Source organism: Piliocolobus tephrosceles, chromosome 19, assembly GCF_002776525.5.
Source record: "Piliocolobus tephrosceles isolate RC106 chromosome 19, ASM277652v3, whole genome shotgun sequence".
NCBI classification, from domain to species: domain Eukaryota; kingdom Metazoa; phylum Chordata; class Mammalia; order Primates; family Cercopithecidae; genus Piliocolobus; species Piliocolobus tephrosceles.
Genome location: NC_045452.1, coordinates 43,537,435 through 43,560,632, shown reverse-complemented (window position 1 = coordinate 43,560,632; position 23,198 = coordinate 43,537,435). Strand labels below are relative to the sequence as shown.

General features: G+C 41.3%; 1 long non-coding RNA gene across 1 annotated transcript in view; it reads right to left on the bottom strand.

Moving 5' to 3' along the window:
* Nucleotides 1–22,740, bottom strand: part of LOC111525625 — a 208,284-nt gene extending 185,544 nt beyond the window's left edge. The window contains exon 1 of the long non-coding RNA XR_002726164.1: nt 22,637–22,740. This is a non-coding gene — a long non-coding RNA (uncharacterized LOC111525625). The remainder of the gene's footprint in view (nt 1–22,636) is intronic.
* Between the last annotated feature and the right edge of the window lie 458 nt (nt 22,741–23,198).

The following is a 23,198-nucleotide window of genomic DNA, read 5'->3' as shown; positions in this document are numbered from 1 at the left end:
GCTGAGGCAGGAGAATCGCTTGAACCTGGGGGGCAGAGGTTGCAGTGGGCCGAGGTCACACCACTGCACTCTAGCCTGGGTGACAGAGCAAGACTCCATCTCAAAAAAAAAAAAAAAAAAAAGGAGAGAATATTTGTCATTCATCAAAGCGTACCACAAAGCCTATTCCCCTTTTCCTTTTGTTCATCTTTAGTTAACAAACACTTAAGTCAGTGTAACTGTGCACCAGGCACTATTGTAAGGAGCTTTATACATCTTAATTCAATTATCCCTCTGGACCACCCATGGAGGCAGTACCATTATTAGCTTTGTTGTACAGGTGAGGAAACTTAGGCCAGAGAGCTTAGTAACTTGCCAAAGGTTGCATAGCTGGTAGGTGGAGGAGAAGGGATGGAGTGAATCTAGGTTTTGTGAGGCCTGAAACTTACACAAGTTGTGGAACTATATAAGAAAAATAATACAAAATAGAAAATACAAAATGAGTCATGAATGGGAGAATAAATCGTAACAAATCACTGACACCTTGGAGATTCAGGGCGTTTTGAATCTAGCTGGAGTAGGGAAGCCAGTGTGTGGTCAGGGAACATTGCTAGTCAATTGACCATTGATGAGATACCAATATCAACTATTCCATCCAAGAGATATTAACTATTCCATCCAAAAGATATTAACTATTCCATCCAAAAGATATTAACTATTCCATCCAAAAGATATTAACTATTCCATAATTTGCTCCCAGGACATTCCATCTGCATCTCTAACTCATCTGCTTTGCATATTACGTTCTTTGACTTCATCAGGGCCTTCCTTGCCCTTCCACTTCCCCTAATCTTACTCACCCTGCTGTCTGGGATCAAGTTCTATACCATCCTTGACACCACTAAAAGCCAGGGCCCTTCTTCCCTCTGTGGTCTCCCAGAACAGTGTTTCCCAGGCTTTGAGCTGTGACTCATCAGCAAAGGCAGACAAAATTAAAAGAAGAAATAGATAAATCCATAAGCATAGGTGGAGATTTTGATATCCCTCTCTCAGTAACTGATAGAACAACTAGACTTTGAAAAGATGGACACTGGGCAGTTTCAAATAATATTGTCAACAATTTGACTTGTCCAGCTGTAGTAACTACAAAACTTCAGAATACATGTTCTCTCAAATGCATGTGAAACAGCCACCAAGGGAACCACATCGTGAGCCATAAATCACATCTCAGTGACCTTCTGGGAATAGAGTATATTCTCTGATGGCAATAAAATTAAATTAGAAACCAATAGCATTAAGACATCTAGAAAATCTCCAAGTATTTGGAAATTAATAACATACTGCTTAATGACTCAAGGGGCAAAAAGGAAGTCAAAAATTAGAAAATGTTTGGAGGACCTATCATCGTTTGTTACAGAAAACTAAATGTATTTCCCATCACATGTATAGATATGGAGGGAAAACATCGGATTTTAAGCTTTTTCTCATTTATGCCACATCCTGTGATCAATTAACCCTCAAATTACTAAGTTAGTAACTTCCAGCTAATGCACGTCTCTTGTGATTTTCAAGGACTAAGCAGAAAGAATAAAACCTTGTATTTAGAAAAACACAGAACTTGCAAAACATAAAAATAGCAAGAGGAGGGTGAGTCACTTCTCCTGGAGTGCTTCTGAACTGGTAACCCATTTGAACCTAGCTGTACTCGCAGTTGAGAATCTTAAATCTGCACATGCAATTTGCCATTGGTTCATTTTCTTCTGCAGAAGATGGGAATCTCATTCACATAATTTTTGTACAGTCCTCTATATGATACCTTCCGCAGCTGGGTACTATGGAGAAATTGGCAGGATGGCCTCCTGGATGACAGCAGTGTCTCTCTTGGAGTTATCTGCCAATGAGCTAGCTGGACTGGAGGCTCTTCTTGCCCAGTAAGAAAGACTAGGCGTAGTCTCGACCACTCACCTTGCCTCTGCTGAACAGCCAACGTCTCCAAACCAGGTTTGTAACTCCCCGGAGCAACTGGCACTTAAGCTTGACCTGCTTTTCTTCTGCTATTTTAGTGGCCTTTTCAAAGAACTCTCTAGAAAAGTAGAGCTACCGGGAGCAGGGTCCCTGTCCTGGAACACAACCCTGATGTATCCAACCACTTTTGGCTTCAATATATTTCTCCCCAGTATGTGAGAAGTAATGTCCACAGTAGTCTGTGTCCTTTTGCATGAAAGTGTGATACTCACTCAATACCTCCCTAGGCCCTTTGCTAGACAGGACTGAATGCATAACAGATGGACCATTAACTGGCTCTCCCGGATGGAGTAACATACCAACTCAACACAGAAGATCACATTGGAGCCATCTTGGCACATACGTTCAGAAATACTCATTTTAAAACGTCTTACAGTGAAATTTATGGGACGAAGTCAATAATCTACATTATTACAAGTTTATAAATAACTTTTTCATTGGTAGACAGTTAATATCTTCACAGAGCTATAATTTTTCCACTGAATCCCCTGTATATAAGAACACCTTGCTTAAAAATTAAAAGTTAATAATCTTTTTTAAAAGAATATCTTCTGTGTTTATACAACTGGGTCTACAATTTCCGCACAGAGAATGTGTTCTGTATACATTACAGAGGCTTCCGCAACCACCACACATGGCCAGATTTATTTGTTAACAATAAATATAACATTGTGCTTTAGAATGTTTCACTGTCCTTTTTATTTAAATAAGTTATCAATGTGCCTGCTGCACCCATCACAAGGCCTCTGGGTACATTTATGAGACATATGTGGTTAGCTGTTTTTCACGGTAAGATCCAGTTTTCCCTCTATGACTAATTCTAGTGTTTTAGACAAATATCATAAGAAATGCCTATCTTTGGAGCAGATAGATTTTGCAGAACTGTGTATATCTGTGCTCTGGACCTCTTCACTGTAGTTACGTCATTCTGAAGAAATTAGTAATATGTACCATATCCTTCCAACACCAGTAAAAACGACCAGGTGGGGATTGGGCAACAAGACAGATTAGCATTCTCATTGCATCTAAAGCAAAAAGTAAAATTCTTAAATAATAACTTTTGACATCCTGCAAAGCCAGTAGCAGACCATCTTTAATTTTTAAAAAATTAAAAGGTTGTCTCTAATATTTCCCTGACGGTACCTTATACCACCAGTTTCTTAAGCACCTTCCATGGGCCTAACCCCAGCTATAATTCCGGCCCTCACTGGAGTTCCAGGCACATGAAAGCAAGGACTTGCTCGTTTTGTCCACTGCTAAACCCTCATGCCTGTCCCAGTGTGTGATACATGGTGACACTCAAGAAGTCTCTGCTGGTAGAGTGTGTCCACTACTGTACGGGAGCTTAAGGCTACAGGCTCATTCCAGCAGGCTCATTTCCTGGTCTGCCCTCGTGGAGAAAAGAGAAAGAGAACAATGGAGGGAGGGAGGGAGGGAGAGGAAGACAAGGAGAAGAGGAAGGGAAAGAGTAGGATAAGGAAGAAGAGGAGGAGGAAAAAGAAGGTAAGGAAGGGGAACAGACCATGTCTTGTGCTTTCATTACCCCAAAGCATTTGAGTCAAGAGTTAAGAAATTATGTACTCAAACAATAAATTAAACTTATCATTTTCTACCTGATATTTTAAACACTATATGATTACCACCTTAAGAAATATGAGAAAACGTAATCATATTGGTTAACAAGACTTCCCATGTTTTGTTCCATATTCATAGAAATGCCATTCCTAAAGTAAGCTTTTAGCTACAACAAAAAAGCAAGAATCCCACTACTCCATATTCTACTGCTTACTTCCTACCAAGCTCCAACCAATGGAAGCATAGGCAGGTCTTCTTTTGTCATGCTTGTCTCCTGCCAGTCTTCCCACCTTATCCACAGAAATCATTTTATATAGATCCATAGAGTGTCACATCCAGGACCATCAAGTATCATACTCAGGACCATCACTTGGCATGGAAGCAGCCTACCTCCTTAACCCACAGGACACAGCTAATGCCCTTCTGAGACTATCGAGCTGTGGTTTCATGGAAATTTCAAGGAATGTTCTCACTAAGGCTGTGACCTTAGCTTGGAGCATGGTCTCTAGGGCTGGATGATCTTCTAAGCATGGGTTCACCATCCCTTTCCTTCCACCATGGGAATCTTCTCTTGGGCCTCCACATCTCTATGGGCTTCAGTACTATAAGCAGAAAGCCCCAACTCAGTGTCACTACAAGGTGCCTTGACCTTGACCTCCTATAGGAAAGGCAGTCAGTGTTATTCCAAGGATAAAGACCCATCATTTTAGGACCAATACAGAGTCTAAAAGATCACAGCATGAAAAGAGAGATCAGAGCAAAGATTGGCACAGCAACGCTTCTATTGCCAAGGGCAACAGGTTGCACCTAAAAATATTTCTAAGGAGAAATAGTTCAAATGACTTCTTTAAAACAAATAAGCCTGAATTACTACACTTTACAGATTCCTATTTGTAAGAAAGAAGGTTCTAGACTTAGAAGATAAATAAATGAGTGAATACATAAATAAAAGGTTCTGACCCCATGGTCCATGCCCAGGACACATTCATTGATGACACACATTCATAAATACTCTCTAAGAACTATATAGCTGTGGTCAGTCATATTGTTTCTTGATTAAGTTTCATTCAGATCCTTTTTAAAAAAATACATTTTTAGCTTATCTCCTATTTTAAAAATATATTTTCTCATTCTTGCCATTCATGTACTTTGAAATGCTTCTCTAAAGATCAACATCAACAGTGTTGAAGAAAGTAAATATTTGGGAATAGGAATGAACCCTAGTGGAATGGGTTCCTGCACCAAAGATCCTATGAATCCATGCTTCATTGTGCAAAGTGAACCCCTACTCTTGTGGACCTGCTGCTGGAGCTCTGATAGGTGTTGAATGATCCCAGAACCTGAAGGACCTATTTGAATTCAGATCATTGGTCTTCTTATCACCCTCAGTAGCTATATCTTTGTCAGTCTACAAGTACTAGCCTTGAAGTTTTATGACACTTTATTTCTCATAAGGATCATTTTTTTTCCATAGCAGACAGACCCTACATACCCCTCAAGTAAGCCCTTTTTTGCAGTATAGAGTCTATGTCAAGGAATCCTCACTGTATTTACATTCTGATTTTCAAACATTTCAATTTGTAAGTAAGTGTATGTGTTGCCTTCAGGGCAGTGTAAATAGCTTGCCCAAAAATCTCAGCGTAAATTTTCATCTCTCCTTTAAAGGCATCAATTCTCTTCTCTACCTCTGATGATGTATTGACTTGGGTATTAATCATCTTTAAACATTTAATTAGTGTCTGAGTGTCATGTCTCACCTTCAGTGCCATTCCTCACAAAGCTGAATCCGGTACAATACAGCATATTTAAACCAATGCACAAATAACAGATATGTTGCTGCAAAATACTTTTCTGCAGCAAAATACTTTTCTGCAGCATCAATAAAACCTCTCCAGCAAGCACAGACAGCCAATGGTCAGAGTCCCAGGGGGCCTTCCACACAGGATACGCATCTTGTTACAGAATTCCTCAATGCCTTTTTGCTGTCTCCCTAATGACCAGTTAAATGGTCTCCCTCGAGGATGCTTGAGTCAGCGCCAGCTTGAAAACTGCTGAGGAAACATCCTCTTTTACTGGAAATGATTTCCATCCAACGGCCATGTGCCATATTTAGACTCATGGCTTAGTAACACCCAACAGAAGGGGCTAAGCTTGCAGAAGAGGAGGCCCTGTGCTGTGAGAAAAGAACTTGCTTTTGTCTGGCCAAGTGACCGCAGGGGCTGGAGCTGGTGAGTCTGTGGTGGTCTGGAACCCGAGGGACAGAAACGCTCCATTCTATCTGGAGAGACAGGCGTCTCTTCTGCAGAGCAGCTGGTTCTTCCCATGCTGCTTGTCTTACACATCAGAGACCTGACTGGGGAGGTGGTGATTCAAGTCTAGCCCACGTCTGCCTGGCAGTAAGACATCAAAACCCAAAGACTCTGTTTGCCTGCGTTCAACAGGCGGGATGGATGGTAGGCAAATCTATCTTCATCTCCCTTTAAAAGTAAATCACACAAGAATGCTATTAACATATCTTGAGTCATAGAGTAAAATTCTGCTAAAGAGAGAACCACTGAATTACAGAGCTTTAAAATATATCTATACATATTAACACTAATAATTTAATATAAACATTTAAGCATGAATACAGGATTTTAAGTGCTCTCTTTTCTCTCTCAGTTTTCCTTGGCCTCTCTATTCTCCCTGCTCCCCAACATCCACCCACACTAACTCATACAATCAACTTAGCTTGCACCCTTCCATATTCCTCCTCATGTTCATCTAGTTTTATGCAGACACGCATACATATATGCACACAGACACATCCTTTATGTCATCGTTTTCTTAAAAAGTCGAACCCCATGACAAACACTTCTCTGCACCATGCATTTCTCTCCTAAAAAGAGAAAGGAAAACACCTCCATGTCAACCCCTATAGCTGTGACTCAGTCTCTCTAATAGTTGTGTATTCCAAGCTATGGAAATTTCATAATTTTTCCATCCACTTCTTTATGGATAAGGCAAAACTTCTTGCAACTCTGTCTTGCTCTATTTCTATAATTTCCAACTGGAAATCCAAACAAAGAATTCTTACGCAAATCTTAAATTTGTTTTCTTTAACAAAAACCAAGAACATTTCTCCCTTAAGCTCTAACACAAGCTCATCTTATTTTCAGTGCAGAGGGCAATGCTGTTTTAAAATGTGGGTTTTATGATTATCCAAGGACCATGAGGCCAACAGCTCAGGAAAGGACTACAATTGCAAAGATAGCTCATGACTCACGGTTCCCCTGAGGAGGAGGCAGCCATGTCATGCAAGGTCATATGCGGAAGCACCAGGGTTGGCCAGGAGGCTGAGGGAGTGAGAGGAAGGCATGAAGAGAGGCTTTATGAGGGATTCCAAGGAAGGAATGAGTACAGCAGGATAAGCAAGCTAAGCAGGTTTAGGGTTAGCTAGCTTGAATAACTTCGGCAGGCTCGAGGGTTTAGCAGCTGTCCTGGGTTGTCCAACATCTGCTCTTGGTGTGCCTAGGTAAGGTGACTAGTGGCCCAGAGGTGGTTGGAGGGTATGGGCTTTGGACTGATCGGTTTGCAATGAAAGGTGCTCTTCTAAGTTAGTTGATTGTTATCTTTGGGAATTAGCTAACCCTCTCCCCTGGAAGGGGCAGTGCCTCCTGACCTGTGAGGCCGTAGGTGCTAGGGCTTCAAGAATACAGAAAATAAGAAAGAAGTTAATACAAATATTTAGACACTCAAGCAATATTTGATAAATGATAGGCATGCTAATCAAGGAAGCACAACATACTCTGCCTCCTGCCCAAAGGCACAGCTCCACAGACTCAGCCAGGTTGTCGCACAGAGCCTTAGTCTCTGAGGGGTGCAGATGAGCTCATTCCCAGGATGAGGTGGGGAGGAATACTGCTGGGGCTGAGTGGCTGACAGCTAACAGGACAGCATAAAGCATGCGGAGCTACAGCTGGGTCAGGAAGGATGACCATAGCCGCTGTTTGTCCTACAAAGTTTGCAGTCCTATCTAGAGACACCTACTTGGCCTCGATTTCCTTGCTCCTTTGGCCAACTGTTGCACACCCTTGAGCAGCAACTGGAATGGCAGAAGCCCCCTCCCTAGAGTTGGGGAATCTGCTGCCGGTTCTTTGACCACGTTTTCTTCTCCACTGAAGAAGCTCTCTGTCATTCTGCCTCCAGCATCCCCACATCCCCTGCTCATGGGGGGAAGGATGAAATCAGAATTCTCCTTGCCATGCATAAAGAAGGATCTCATGAGACTTTGTACTGGGGCTTCTTTGCTAGTTACGCCCCTGTCCCCACACACACTGGTACATAATCACTCTGTGCTGTATACATTCATTCCTTGTCATTTTGTCATGCATTTACGAAGAGGATATAGGGTTAGAGATATATTATTCCTGAAAATAAATATCTGTAAAGGGGATCATGAGTGCAACATGACAAAAGAAATCAAGGTGTTTGGACTTTTCCTCTTCCTCCTCATCAGCCTTCCTTCCTCTGTTCTCTCTTTACTGTTTGGCCCTAATGCAGGTGTTGTTGAGTTTGAGGTAACTGAGAAAGAAAAAACTGAGTTTAAAACTAGCCAGTCCAATTTAATTCATTCAATAAGCATGTACTGTGAGTCCATTCTATACTAGGGTTGCAGATGCTACAATGAGCAACATGGTCCCTGCCTTCAAAACACTTGTTATTTAATGATAAAAACAAAAATGATTATATATTGAGCACTGTCAAAAACTATGAAGGGTCTGAAATTATAACCTACTTGCAAGCTAACAAGTTAGTCCTCCACAATTTCATGGATGCTGGTAGAAGACAGAAGACTCCTGGGTCAGAGAGAAAGAACTTCATTACTCTCAGCACAGCAGGCAGCATGAACTTTGCATTTACTTTGGTTTTCCTTACCCCCCGCAACCCTTGCAGAGGTGAGGAGGAGAAGCCCATGTGGATGCTGCATACACAGTGAGTTTGTATCACAACTGAGGAACTACAAGCTTAGAAAATCCAAATCTTCATAAAGGGCTACAAGCAAACCTGCCTAGCACTTTGCCCCAGCAGGAAACACTATCTTAGTCATCCAAGGATTTGCACGACACAAACATTCTTGAAAAGATAGTCCAGAAAAAAATGTAGTTACTCTTCTTAAGACATGCAGAACCATGAGGTACCTTGAGGAATTGTCTCCCTAAAAGCATTTACCACCTGTCAAGAATTGTCCTAAATTCATGATCTCACTTCTTCATGACAGCCACTCCACTTGACATCCCACTTCGTATCCTGCAGTGTATGAAATTGATGCATGCCTCAACTTCAGGCTCAACAATACATAAATACATAACTAAAAGTGGCCAAAGAAATTGGATTCAAATCTGATTCCAAGATATAACCTGCATCCTCAAGAAATCTGTCCATCTTCTTGTGGGGGGACAATCAACTATGCAAGAGATGTATATTTTCCAGGTACGTAGGTAGGAGTTTTGCAAAAGAGAGGGCAATATTTACCACTCACTTCCCTGATACGACCTACCAAAAACAAAACAAAACTCACTCAGGAGGATCCTGACTATGTACTCAGAAATGATACCCATGCACAGAAAACGATGGAAGTCATGAGACAAATCTCGAACAGATTTAATGAGCTAAACCTCACAGGCAACTCTTTTCCTCCATGAAGGTCTCTAACCTGGTCAAGGCATCAAAATGATCACTGTGTTACTGTAGTATGTATTTATCTGACAGGGTAGAACAATACCTTGAAATTTGCAAATTGAAGTATTGCAAACATAGGCAATTGTGATGTTTAGCTCGTGTTTCTCCATTCCAGAAATAATTATTTAAGTCCTCCTAGGGCCAAGCTGATTCTGCCTGCCCTTGCTTTGTGGGCATTTTCCATTCACAGCCAGATCTTCCAAAAGCAGAGTCTCTGAATGTTTTAACTGTGGGTTTCCTTTTTGTCAAAATCTGGTACATGTTTTTGATGTTTAATAAATCATAATGAATAGCATTGACTACGATATCTTCCCAAACTTGGACATTTTCATCTCATCATTCCATGTTTAACCTGGGAAACAGTGGCTTGTGTAATGAATGTGCCAGTTTTATGCTTTGTGTTAATTTGACCTAAGCTAAATACAATTAAATTTTAAATTAACATATCCTTATAAAAATAACTAATATCTTTATCTTCTCTAACTCTTCCTCTGAAGAGAAAATTATGCTTCTGCCCAAAAAGTAGCAAGTGTAGTATTGCCCAACTTCATATTTAGCAGGGTGGTGTTGCCCTTGGATATCAGGAATATCTGGATGCAGGGACACACTGATAGACTCCATTTCCATTACTACCCTCCACCAAAAAAGAAAAAGAAAATAAACACTTCAGGCTTTTTTCTGTTACTGAAAATGTGTGAACGGTGTTCCATGTGTGGTCTTCATCCTAACTTCAATTCCCACCCTCAACCCCAGGCCACCCCTCCACCTCAATTCCAAAGAATCTCACTTAAATTCCCCCTTCAGTCAATGGACAACACTGAGTGTTACTATGGGTTGTATTAGTCAGTTCTCATGCTGCTATAAGTACGTACCCAAGACTGGATAATTTATATAAGGAAAAGAGTTTAAATGGCACACAGTTCAGCATGACTGGGGAGGCCTCAGGAAACTTATAATCATGGTGGAAGGGGAAGCAAACACATCCTTCTTCACATGGCAGCAGGAAGGAGAAGTGCTCAGCAAAAGGGGAAAAGCCCATTATAAAGCCATGAGATCTTGTGAAAACTCACTCACTATCACGAGAACAGCATGAGGGGAAATGGCCTCCATGATTCAATTACCTCCTACGGGGTTCCTCCCACAACACACAGGGATTATGAGATTACAATCCAAGATGAGATTTGGGTGGGGACACAAAATCAAACCATATCATAGGTTAAATTGTGTTCCCCACCCCAAAAATGTATATGTTGAAGTCCTAACCTTCAGTACTCAGAATGTGACATTATTTGGAAATAGGGTAATAGCAAACGGAATTAGTTAAGATGAGATCATTAGGATGAGTCCCTAATCCAATATGACTGGTGCTCTTATAAAAAGGGGAAGTTTGGACACAGAGCCATGCACACGGGTGGAAAGGATCCCAAATGAAAGGACAGGCAGAGGGTTGGAGAGATGCATCCACAAGGAACACCAAAGATTGACAGCAACCCCAAGAAGCTGGAGGAGAGACCTGGAACATATTCTCCCTCCCAGCCTGAGAGGAACCAAGCCAGCTGACACCTTGATCTCAAGTTACCGGCGTTGAGAACTGAGAGACCCTGGGTTTCTGTTGTTTAAGCCCCTCAGGGTGTGGCACTTTGTTACAGAAGCCTGAGCTGACTAATACAGGTGTCTTCATATCTCACTGAGGGAAAGTGACAGGAAAGTAAGAACGATTTATGTTCAAGGCTCCAGAGGAGTCAATCAGATTCTGGGGAAGAAGAAGGTACAATGCTGGCTTCTCCATACAGCCTAGTCCCCAATACTTGTAGGGCCCAGGGCAAGATCTAAAGCACTCCCTCACCTATGTATCTATATGCTGTGACTCTGATAAACAAACTATTAAACAATACATGTGTCTTGTCCCTCAACCTGACAATTACACCTTTATAATAGCAACATAGGAAAATATCTGAAACTATGGTTTTTAGACAACCAAATACCAGCAAAATGTAATAATTCCTATTATTAGATACGTTTAAGCGTTCAGCTTAAAGCGGTCAGCATCTTCGGCACAGTGATAAAATTAAAATGTACATACTATTATGTTTATTCCCTAACATTTATTTCTTTAATTTTTCTTCAGACAGAGTCTCACTCTATCACCCAAGCTAGAGTGCAGTGGTGCGATCTGGGCTCACTACAACCTCCACCTCCCAGGTTCAAGCGATTCTTCTGCCTCAGCCTCCTGAGTAGCTGGGATTCCAGGTGCCTGCCACCACACCCAGCTAATTTTTGTGTTTTTAGTAGAGACGGGGTTTCACCATGTTGGCCAGGCTGGTCTTGAACTCCTGACTTCAGGTGATCTGACCTGCCGCAGCCTCTCAAAGTGCTGGGATTACAGGTGTTAGCCACCGCACCCAGTCTATTTATTTCATTTCAAATGTCAATAATCAAAGCTGTCATATAAAATGCATTGTATTGACTCTAATGCCACCTGAGACAATGTATTTTTTATTAATTTCAATTTCAAAGAAAAACTTTGTTCAGGCAGTAGTGAGCAGAATCATCAATAACAGATTTAAAGTAGTACTTAAATTTGGAAACAACATATTAATTTTACATATCATCTTCAAATCGAAAATATTACAAAATATTTTAACTTTATCCTATAGATTGCTATTACTTATATTTCTGTTTACACCATTTCTTAAAGCAACATCTAAGTAATATAGAAATATCTAGGGATATGTGAAAAATCAGTTTCATGCTTTATACATGTTCCATCAAACTGACCTATACACAAATTCAAGAATAACAGCAATTGTGTAATGTTGCAAAATATTTCTCAGGTAACATGAGATCACCTATTAAGAACACCAAGCTAATTCACTGGTTCACGAGTGCCCTTCCAAACCACAAACTGGAACACAAACAGAAGCAAGAAGATGGATGGTTGGAAGGATTCGAAAATGATCATTCATACTGCAAGAATATATTGCCACCGTATCTGAAAGACATTAATTTATTCTTTTTCTTACTTCTCCTAAGCTGTGTCCATCTCCAAGAACAACTATTGACAGATCAACTATAGTATACTTGGGACATCCTTATACTAAAAATATTATTCATTGTTGATCTGAAATTCCAATTTAATTGGGTATCCCTTGTTTTTATTTGTCAATAATAGACCCACATTCTTTCACGGCATTTGGACTGTTATCTTTTGCTTTGAGAAGCAGAAGACGGAGGTGGAGAAGCATCTCCCTGAATGGTGTTACTCACTACAGTGGATGTTTTAACATCTCAGGTGCCTTTGCCTGTGCCCAGTGCTGGGTCCCTGAAGTCAGAAGTGCTCATCTGTTCTTTAAGGCAGGCTCACTTTCTGCCACCACAGGGAGCAGTCATTATGCACACTCCTGTTGCCAGCTCTCAGTGAACCAACACCATTCTCTTTTCTTTTATATTTCATTCATACACATCTATTGTGTACACACCATGAGCCAAGCACTTCGTAAGGCACTTCTAGCGAGAAGGAAGAAATCAGGACACCACAGATATGAGTGAGAAGGAGTCTACCGGCCCTGTGCAGTGGCTTACGCCTGTAATCACAGTACTTTGGGAGGCCAAGGCAGGCAGATAACTTGAGATCCGGTGTTTGAGACCAGCCTAGCCAACACAGGGAAACACTGTCTCTACTAAAAAACAAATACAACAATTAGCTGGGCATGGTGGTACGCACCTGCAGTCCCAGCTACTCAGGAGGCTGAGGCACGAGAATTGCTTGAACCTGGGAGGTGGAGGTTGCAGTGAGCCGAGATTGCACCACTGCACTCCAGACTGGGTGACAGAGCGAAACTTCACCTCAAAATAAAAATAAAATTAAAAAATTTATCACACAATTGTTGACAGTCTATCACAGAGAGTAACAACATTAGCTAAAGGTGGCATCTGCAGAGATCAGACAGGGGTCATCTCAAAAGGGAACAGCCCTTAATTTCACCTTACATGTAGATGGGTTTGACAGAAAAACAGGAAAACAAAGGAGCATGAATGTCCCATTAGAAGACATACTAGGAAACTGTTATGGGGCAAAATTCATACGTCTTAGAGATAAAAGTTGGTAAAGCACAATTGAAGCTATTTATTGTTAAAGCACAATTGAATTATTTCTTGTTTTCTTCAGTAATAGAAAAGTTGGACATTTTTCTTTAGAGAAATCAACCGCAATTATCCTGTGAAGAAACTCAGTAACACTAGTCAAGGATCAGGCTGGTCGCTTTCACGGAGCGGGAGTTTCGGCAGCTCTATTGTTCTAGCATTAGTAATGCATGAGACCTACCCCTGAACACTTACAGTTAGAGAAGCTCTGCAGAGATCTTGCACTGTGCCACGGATGGCCTTGTGCTTTTGGCTATTAAGCTGGAAATGCAAAACCCTTTTTGTGGTTCAAATAATCTCCAGGAGACAGTTTCCTGGAAGTTTTAAGTCCTATTTCTCATATCACCTCCATCTAAATTGACGATTTCTATGACCTTTTCATCTAATTACACTAGTATGTTGTACCTATTTTTATTAAATGGTTCCATTACATAAGCCATTATGTGCTAGCTCCTCCTTGTTGCTAACCTCATGAGCCCACCTGCTGCTTCTCCTCACTTTCACATCGAGGACAGCATTCTTCAAGATGGAATTTGTTATGTTATCTTAGATCTATCTAAGATTTTCACAAATCACTTCACTAACACTTAAATATCAGAGACAGACACCCAGAATTCTACCAAAATCCTTGTGTACCCGCACATGAAGTGGTGCACAGACTGGTTCACAAGACAAGGAAAAAACGGAAAGCACTTTTTAAAAAGCAGGAAGAAAAAACACAACATTCCAGAGGAGAAATTAGGAAAATTTAAAAATGGGTAAAAACTGGGGAAAGGATGGAGAGTGGCTGGAGAAGGCCCTCTCGTGCCAGCAGTCATTAAAAGACACAGCAGAAGAAGCCATCATGGGCAGCACAAACCAGCTCCCATCCCGCTTTTGAATCATACAGAAGTTTGCAATGTCAAACAATATCCTTCTAACGTGTTATGAGAGTTCTACCAGACCTGAGCTAAAGGTAGACATGAACAGATACTTATGAGAATAGCATCAGGGAAAGAATGTGGAGAACTGCATCACCACGTAGTTGTACAAGTGAATTGTCTAATATAATGGTTAGAGTATTAACATTGCATGGCCTTTCCGCTAGTTTCTACTCCACCATATTTACTGTATCTGAGTTCTAAACTACTATTTTTATTTATTCCCTCCCATCCGATAGTTGGCATTCACCTAAGCAGTCAGGAACATCTGCTGTATTTGTGACAATTATTCAGAAGGTATAAAACAAAATTATATGCAGGATGTATCAGGGACATTTGATTGCAAGGGAGAGAATCCAACTAGAAATGTTGACTCACTGTGTTACACAGCATCATGAAAAGAGGCTGACGTTAGCCAGTGGTAGGCCAGTAATAATATGCCTACACCATATTAATCGCAGATAAACCAAATTGCATTGCTAATTTCATTTGCATTTGAATTATCATTGTGTATTAATTACTACAGTTAGGCCACCAAAGACTAATATCCAAATCTGACAGCACCAATTCCCTGGATACATTTTGTGGTTGCTGAATGATTATTGTTCAACAGTTTGCTGCTTTTGACAAACACAAAGCAACACAGGCTTCCCAACCCTGAAAGAATGAAGGAATAAATGAAAGAATATCAGGCATGGTCTGATGCAGAGTTCCATTCCAGCTCCAGGCATACGGTCCTTGCTCAAAGATAAAACAGCCATGTTTCCCAGGACGTTCCCTGTTAATGTGTGCTGTCTGAAAAGAGGTCAGGGTCAACTAGGTATGGGAAATACCAGGCTAAACAAACATGGACCCTATTGCAGACCTTCTTAGAGCCTTTAATATGTTATTGTACATTGTGACTCTCAGAGAGGGAATAGAGTTTGCAGTGTTCGCTAACACTGACTTGACCATCTAGTCCTTTTTCTCACTGCCAATCTTCTGGAGTCATTATTTCCCAGGAATGCACTGTTGAAAAAGCTGAATTTGCAGAATATAACCATAACCAGAACCATGGGCATTCCATAAAAGTAAATATAAGTCATATGTTAGAAATATTCTACTGTACTTAACAGAAACTCAAAGTCACCAGTCCACAAGATCCAGATAACCCTCCTTTGTGAGTCTAATGTTTCCAGAATTTCTGCAAATTATTGGGGACTTTCACTCTCCTGGACACTTCTGGCCTAAAGCCCCAGGTTCCAGTGAGCTAGGCATCTATGGAACATCTCTTTTTCCAGCGCACACCGTCTCCTTCCAACCTATGTTAAGCCAAGTATGCAATCCTCCTTCATTTCTAGATCTCCACCAAAACCAAGCAACTAAATAAACAAATCCTTTCATGAGGCTTGCTCAATTCTGTGGAGGCATTGGAGGTTATACTGTAGCAATGCAAGCAACCTGAAATTGCATATCAGACACACTTGTGCTTTCTTCGTCCAATGCTTTATGGAAATATAATTTACATATCATAAAATTCACCTGTCTAAAGTAGAGAACTGAGTGGTTGTTAGTATAGTTACAATGTTGAAACACACCTGTTCTTAACTTCCTCTATAATTTCTGACCGATTGGGCTCCAGTTTTCTCCCTCTCTTTCTCTGTATCTCTGTAACCCTCAAATTCAATTTCTTTTTTCCTTTAATTTCCATAGGTTTTTGGGGAGCAGGTGGTGTTTGGTCACCTGAGTAAGTTCTTTAGTAATGATGTGTGAGATTTTGGCGTACCCATCACCGAGTAGTATGTCCTCTAGTCAATGTGTAGTCTGTTATCCCTCACTCCCCTCACCCTTTCCACCACAGTCCATTGTATCATTCTTATGCCTTTGCACCCTCAAAAGCATATATATACACACACATACATACATATACACACACATATACATATATATACACATATACATATATAATGACAATAAGGCAAACAATTGGCACTATTTGAGAAGCAAGGTTAACAAAGACACACACACACACACACACACACACACATATACATATGCCTTTGAGAGTGCAAAGGGTATAGGAATGACACAATGGACTTGGGGGAAAGGGTGAGAGGGGAGGGAGGGATAACAGACTACACATTCACTATATATACATAACTATATGACCACCATTCAAATTCAATTTCTTTCTTTCTTTTGCAACCCTTTGGCTTTCTTGTCTGCAGCCAAACCCACGCCCTTTGAATCCCATCTCAACTCCAAACAGCTTGCCTGGGTAACTTTCTAAATAAAGACAGGGCTCTTCCTGAGAGACATTCAGATGTCAGACATTAAAATTTAAAAAATAAACAAGACAAAAAGAAAAATAAGAATAAGGACTTCCTCGCACTGGCCTCTCCTCTATGGGAGCCTCTCCATGACTTCAACCAAATCGCTCCTGGCTTCTGTGGAAGCAGCCCAATGCCCTGTCGGGAGTCCCTGATTGCTGCTGCCCTTGCTCATTCTCGATGCAGGTGGTCACTTCACCCCTCCTTCCCTTTGTGAGAGTCTTTATGTAGTGCTCTTGACCAGAATGCAGCAGTATAGCTGCTTCTCACTGCTTGCCACTGCTCAGTCCATCCCTTCCACCTAGCTATGTCCTTCAGATAAAGTTTCCGTAAGACCCCAACAGAGAGCCTGGTTCAGACTCCACAGTGACATCACTCCAGCCTCTATCCCAGCAAGAAGGGAAGATGCATGAGTAACCAATTCCATAGAGTCGGCAATTTCAGTGTTTCTGTTTGGTTAAAGCCATGGCCATCTCAACAGCCATGACCCAAACATTTTTAAACAAAGGAGGGAAGGAGGAAAAGAAACAGGAGAAATAGTAAAGGGGTTCAGGATGCTGCACAATCGGCTTTGGACAGGCCAGGTCAGATGTGGGGTGGAGGTAAGAGGAGAGCCTCAAACCTCTTCAACAGCCACAGAAGCTAAAGAAAGCACAGGAAGGCCTGTCCTTCAGGCCCCTCCCTAGGGATTTCCACTGGTGGTGAGTAAATGGCTCAGTTGCAAGATGTAATTATGAGTTCACTGTTCAGGAGACACCTAGAATTCTTTCCAGAAAGGGAACTCTGCCAAGATTTTACCCCCATGTTATTACCACCGTCATACTAAGCTGTCCATATTTGCATTTGACCCACAGCCTCCCTGTATTCTGTATGTGTTCAATTCCAGCATGTTCTGCAGAAGCCATCTAAAACTAGGTTTTATTCACTTCCCACCTTGCAGCATTTGGTTTAAGGAACTTCAGCTTCCTTGTATATTCCACACAAATCATCATGGTTTAGATCCTAGGAAAATCTCCCTTCAACACTGAGATCAAATAGGTGGAAGCTGTCGACATGCAGTAAGGTGGCACTGAGAGGAAGCCAAGGTGGTGTGAAGGAGTTCCTGGTAAATCCACAGTGTATGTACATCATGGCCTCATATCTCAGAAAATGACAATAAGGCAAATAATTGACACTTTTTGGGAAGCAAAATGAACCAAGACATGGGAGTTGGAAAGGCGTCTGTACAGATACTGCTGGCCCCCTACAATAATTCCATATTTGACGGGCACACGGCAGTTCAGAAAACAAGCACATTTTCTTCTTTGCAGCTGGGTGGCTGATTTGCAAATGGAACTTTATATCTCCAAATAACGAAATAAACACATGTTTGGATTTTAAGGCAATGCCATATTGTTATAAAACATTCTAAGTGCTTGACTCTCAATTTCCGTGCTTATCTTGGAGCAGATGGCCCCACAGAATGTGAAAGGAAGAAATGTATAAAACTTGCAGGTCATGCCCCAAAAGGGGAGCCCATGTTCTCCCTTGCTCCATATTCTTCCTTTCTCCTTCACACTCCCCTTCTTGTTGACTAGAAAGCAGCTTGGCCATGAGCCACCATGGACTACACAAGTGTGACCAACATGCTAGGATGATGGACAAACAAGACAGAAGGATCTTGGGCTCCACTGACTTCACTGAGCAAACCTGCCATAGCAGCTTGAACTTTTGCACTTCTATCTGGTTTGGGAGACTGTTACATTGTTCACAAAGACAAACCCATCTTCTTAGCAATATGTGAACTCTGGATCAAACTGTTCCGGGGGCATCTGTACACATATGGATGTCTGAGCATACATACCAGCAGTAAAAGTATATCAAAGTCCAAACTGACTCTATGTCTCAACATTCGGGCAGCACACTTTTGAAATCCTGATTGTTGCCGGGCGTAGTGGCTCACGCCTGTAATCCCAGCACTTTGGGAGGCCAAGGCAGGCGGATCACAAGGTCAGGAGATCGAGACCATCCTGGCTAACATGGTGAAACCCCGTCTCCACTAAAAATACAGAAAAAAAGAAAAAAAAATTAGCCAGGCATGGTAGCGGTCGCCTGTAGTCCCATCTACTCGGGAGGCTGAAGCAGGAGAATGGCGTGAACTTGGGAGACAGAGCTTGCAGTGAGCCGAGATCGCGTCACTGCACTCTAGCCTGGGCGACAGAGCGAGACTCCATCTCAAAAAAAAAAAAAAAAAAAAAGAAATCCTGATTGGTACATTAGTAAAACCAGAGTGAAAAGTTGACTGTCTTTCTCTCTATGTGGGGACAGGCCAATGTCTCCTCTGAGCTCTGCCAGCCATTTCACAAAGATACACCTCAGCCATAAAAACAATATATGATTATATGTATCCTAGAAAACAATGTGCCATGATAAAGTGGGGTAAAGAAGCATACGTTTTTTAGGGATTGAGAAGGAATTTTACAATAATTTTTACATAAAACAGTGAAGCAAATTTAGAGAAAACAACACCTTTGCAAATGTTTCCACAATTGGCACACTGACCACTGACAAGATTCAAAAATGTGTTAGATTCAGACTGGACAAACATTGAAGTCAATTTAAAAGCACTTTTTTTTTTTTTTTTTTTTTTTTGGTATCTGAAAACAGTGAACTGTTGAAAGTCTTTTTTTAAAAAAAAAAAAAACCCTATTATGTTGACAGTTTAGTAAGCTCATTCGTTTACAACTGTTTTCTTTTTTTTTTTTTAATCCCCAGTGTGTGTTTTTTAAAGTGATATCTCATTTATTTCAAGCCTGGAATAGAGCTTTCTCTGCATTTGAGCAGTCCAGGATGGAGGTACTGAAAGAAAGGTCTGTGACCAGTGAGATCCAGGAACTATGTGTAACCAGTCTGCATCAAGATAAGCACAGAGGCTGGAAGTTAAGTACTTAGAAAGTTTTATAGCAATATAACATAACCATGACATCCAAATGCATGACCGACTTTTAAATCATTAGTTTTCATCATATTTTACCAAAGCATCAATACTCATCGGATTTGAATTTTTTTTAAATGGCCCTTCACCAAGACAGCAATGGTCTAGTAGCCAACTTGCAGATATAAAGACCCATTTACAAATTTGCCTGCAGCTTCCTATGCCTCCACTCATACACAACAGACATCAAAATTTCTTACGTACACAAGCACATTGCACGAGCTACTGCCCACAATAAAAACAAAGCGAGAACTTATTTCACATATTATTGCCACCTGAGGATAGAGAAAGACTGTTTCAACAGAGACATTTGCAATTTATAGTTTTATGATAACATAAGAATTGGGCAGTAATTATTTTTATAAGAGAAAACAACTCGTATTTGTGTGTGTGCATGAGTATGTGTCTCCATCATAAAAACAATAATCGCCCCCATGTCTTCTCCATTTTGTCTTCAATTCTGGTTCTTAGGATTTTCTCCAGGTGTTAGTAACTACACCTCTGGAAAGGGTCTTTTGTTAATACCAAAAGCATTTTGACTTATTTCTTTGGGGAAAAAAACAAAAACAGACAAAAAAAAAAACAGAAATGAAAGCATGCCCTCTTTTAAACTGGAAAGCTTTATTTTGCCCCTGGAGAAAAGCAGCTTGGTTAAATGTCTGAACTTATTGTTATTATTATTTTATTGAGCAATAAACTAAAGTGTGATTGAGCCACCAGTGACTCGGATATATTGTTAAGCTTGGAATCACATGGTTGAATGACTGGCTGGCCCAGAACGTGGGCGATTCAAATGATTCAGAAGACAAATGAGGCAGGAGCAAGAATGTCTCACACCAATACAAACCCAATTAACGTCAACAAAATCCTGCAAAATTTATTGTTGCTTGGCCTCCGAAAATGGTGGAACCAACTCTTTTCCTGTGCCTGCAGGGCAAATTCATTAGATGGAAAACGGGATTTTGTTAACCATGAAGTTCAGTAACATAAACAAGGAGTCAGTGCCATGGTCCTTGAGGCACCTACAGAGGGTCAACCGCAAAGAAGGGAAGGAAGAGAGAGACGCTGATCTTGCTCTGCAATGCCCATGAGTGGTGACACAGTCGGTGTTTCATAAACAATGCCTTCTTAAAGTCACAGTCCAGGATAAAAACAGTATTATCTGATTGTCATTCAGTTTGTTAATTAAAGATCATATATAAAGAGAGAAAGAGAGAGGAGAGAGAGGAAGGGAGAAAAAGAGATACTTTGCCTGCAAGTTCACCAAAGGTTACCATGTTGGTTTGTGCTTGGTTTTTTGTTTCAGTTTCTCGAGTAAGAGTGATTCACTTGTACTGATTCAGCTTGAACCATGTTTACATCAGACGCTCTTATGCCCACAATTGACAAATCTAAGAGTGGTCTAAGAGTGGTCATGAAACAAAACGGGCCTCACTGGCCCCAAAGTCATCAAACCTACAGTGTTGACCTCTATGCTATGTGCCTACAGAACTGGACGACGCTTCTGAACTCATCTCACCCTAAGCACTGTGAAACGCTCCGTCACTGTGATATTTGACAGCAAGGATGGCGCCACCTCTGAGAGAACTCATGCCGCAGAGCTCAACAACATACCCGTTGTTCAAAGTAGAGATGATGGGCGTTGAAAGGGCCACAACACAGAGGGCTTTTGTGTGATCAGACTTACTCTGTGTGGGGTAATAGGAGTGTCGTCTGAAGAGTGGTTTGGCTGCATAAGACCACACACACACCCAAAAAAAATGTACCAAGCAATCAAAAAGCTCAATCATGGATTATCAAGACCATTTTCCCACCCACACTTGATTCTGAATTCAATCAAACCCTTAATGACTCCTATGAGGATTTCAGGGTGTTCTATCAAAAATCTGTTGAAATAGACCCAAACACAGCAAAATATTAAGGTGAAATATTATCAGTACCAGAAATATTATCAGTACCAGAAAAATATCTCCAATACTTTTTCTCAGTTTTCTGTTTCTTATCATTATGATGATGATTCATTTGTGCTGATTCAACTTGAACCATATTCGTATCAGATGCTCTTATGCCCACAGTTAACAAATCTAAGAGTGATCATGAAACAAAACAGAACTCAGAAAGCAGGAAAGTATCCCCAATACTTTTTCTCTTATAAAGAACATACCATTTGTTGCTAGATACAGCCCACTACGGAAGCAGGAACAAAAAATCTACTTAGTCACTGAATCAACACTTACCATGTGCCTGGCATGGTGCAAGGCTCATGAGGTGGGATTTATTTCTTCATGCTTTTATTTTGTTTCCATCTCTAATAGTGATCAGAGCTATGAAGAAAATCTTGGAGGGCAATGAAACAGAATCACAGAAGGGAATTTTGTTTCATTCAGAACTGGGAACAGCCTATTTGAGGGAGGACAGTTACGTGAGACTTAAAAGATAGTGGTTAAGCTACTGTGACTCCCAGTGTCTTTTAACTTTGTATTTTTACTGAGACCCACAAGAGAAATTCATAGGGGACTGCTGGTCCTGGATTTTTAGGGACAACCAAGATTGACATGTGATTAATTTTCTGAAGACAACTAGATTCTGGCCATGACAAGGGGCTTCTGGGATGAAAAGTTAGGACCACAGAGGGCCAGGGCGAAAGTGGGAATGGGACCAAAAACACCAGTAGGACCAAGAACCAGTGGGGACAGGGCAAGGGAGAAAGGAGTGTCAGAGAGCAGGTAACATGGCCTCCAAGAGGGTCAGGTGCAGAATGAAGGACATCAGGAGAATATCTGTCCATTAACCTGCCTGGAGCCCTCTTTGTATTCTCCTAGACACCTGAAACTATTCTGCAGCGTTTTTCTTTGCTGATTTAGAGGCATTACAAAAAATGTAGAGTTTCACTGCTGGTTTTTCTCCAGACCATTTGTGCATTCTTGCTCTGAGCACCCCAATCCATAATCATTGTCAGCTGAGACGAAACTAGCTGCTAAACTACTTACCAATGTATTCCGTCTCCACCGCATCGATCCCAGCAGAAATGCAGATCAGCTTTCCAGGGCGAACCTCCCTCCTGAAGAAGTGAGTCTAGGCCAGCAACTGCCGCCTGGAGGAATCCTGAAGTGACCCCCGGATGTGTAGGGTCTTGGTTGTCACAGAGTGCATTTGACACGTCACAGGCAGGGCTCCGTAATCTGCTGCCTCCAGCAGTAAGATAATGATGTTGTAGTTTCTCTTCTCTTCCTCTTGCCCACTAGAATTTACTTGGATCCTAGCGAATAAAGAAGGGAGAAGGGAGATGAGTCCTCCCCATCACCTGCTAGCATCCACCACCATTTTGGAATAGCTGGGCTCTGCAGCTGTGTAGACGACAAGGTGCATACCAGTGCCACATAGCCATGTTTCAGGACCAGCCAATAGTCAGGGCACACAGCGTAAAGTGAGAGAGAGGAACCGAGGCTGGAGGGCTCAGGGCACATGCCCAAAAACTACAGACACTAAAATGATGGGAACCCTGTTAAATAAAGCGAACCCTCTTTTCCACAATTTCCTTCGCTTTCTATC